Source organism: Toxorhynchites rutilus, chromosome 3, assembly GCF_029784135.1.
Source record: "Toxorhynchites rutilus septentrionalis strain SRP chromosome 3, ASM2978413v1, whole genome shotgun sequence".
Classification (NCBI taxonomy): Eukaryota; Metazoa; Arthropoda; class Insecta; order Diptera; family Culicidae; genus Toxorhynchites; species Toxorhynchites rutilus.
In genome coordinates, this window is record NC_073746.1 from 121,136,199 (window position 1) to 121,137,909 (window position 1,711).

Sequence of the window (1,711 nt, forward strand, 5' to 3'; positions counted from 1 at the left end):
ACACCGATATATCTTTCCTGTAAATACGACTAACATTAACTCACCTACTATCTTTTTGACGTATCAATCTGAACTCTCTTTTGTTTTTCCTTCCCTCATCAGAGCTACACTCTAATTCAGGATACCACAACTACCATCCCTGAAGATAGTTCTAAGTTTGTTCTCAATCTCAATGAGAATGATTGATTGCTGATTGCATGTAACTCTTACTCTTACTCGGCCAGTATTCGAATTATCTTAAAACACTCACAAAAATCTATTTATAATAATATAAAACAGTTATCAGAATGAAACTGTTCTGAATTCCTTGTAGATCATGTTTTCTATAAAATATAAAAGGACTATAAAATAGGATTTTTTTTCAATGAGCAACAATCGCACCTCGGTATAACCTCATTGGTTACGATATCGCCACTGCGCAAAGCTAAACTGGAAACTTATTCTAAACGAAAAATTTAATATTCGTTCAAAATTTTTATCTAAAAATGTATTTATTTCTTTCATACATTTAACACTTTATTTACACCATGTCACATGCCGTTTCTCTCAATTTTGTATTTGCTAATAAAAAGCCGAATATCCGGCCAAACCACTATCCGTTTCATCACTAATAAATATAAGTTCGGAAAATTATTTATTATCCTGCAGCAAGCTTGAATTGCTTATATTCCATCGCTGTGAAGCTGAGCGAAATTTGTTATATCTCGTTGCACCTATCTTGATTGCATTGTTCCAACTTTCTGATGTTGGCAGAGACTACTATCAAAACAACACGAATTCATATTTTCCGCAGCAAAAGCTTGGGAGGTTCTATCTTTTTTTGCTTTTTCGCAAGTGATTGCTCGCTTCGTTCTGATTGGTTGGCGAAAAAAGTTCGAAAAATTCGCGTAGATTTGTCTTCATTGTGGTGAGTTGGAAAACAAGCTTTACACGGATAGAATCGGGGTTCTACTGTACGAGTGTTATAATCGTTCCCCATCTTCCTGCCATAAAAGCTGTCTTTATCGACTTCATCGTTCGCAAAAGCACAATGTAGTATGCTATAAACCGGTCTGCACCATAATGTAAGGTAAATTAATGAATACTGGCCGTATTCTAGCTAGCAACCATTACCATTTCCGCATCGTATTGTATCGAGTCATTAGTTCAGAGATGTTGCCCCGAATGATCAGTGATGATAAATGGTTTAAGTCAATTTAAGTGGAGAACAACATATAAATTTGGCATGCACCATCGTTGCAGTCACGCAAAATAGCACAGGAAATCCATGTACTGCTTGTATTATAAATATGATTTTTTTTCCACAGTAAGGATGAAAATGATTTAATTATCATACCTTGTACGAAATGATGTAAATGCACCGTTTCATGTCTATTGAATCATGGACCACCATTACAAACATGTCAGATTGTTTTTGATCTAATCTTCATCTCGAATGAATTCTTGATGAACTTACTAAGCACTATCGGTTATAGTTATAATCAATCTTCTATGGATTGACTGCTCCTCGTTAACAAAATACAAATTTGATAGTATGCTTTCACAAGAAGACTACATCATTAGCGAGGCTTTCAGTGTTAAATAAATGATATATATCCAACATGTTGTGATGTAAATTGGTATTTATTATTCAACAAAGTAATGGTGGGGAATGTTACTATCATTGAGTTGATTATCAATACTTCTTCACAACATTTATCTTTAGGGGGAG

General features: G+C 34.4%; 1 pseudogene; it reads right to left on the minus strand.

The window, feature by feature from the left end:
- Nucleotides 1-277: 277 nt before the first annotated feature.
- Nucleotides 278-426, minus strand: LOC129780691 (U4 spliceosomal RNA; annotated as a pseudogene).
- Nucleotides 427-1,711: the final 1,285 nt, after the last annotated feature.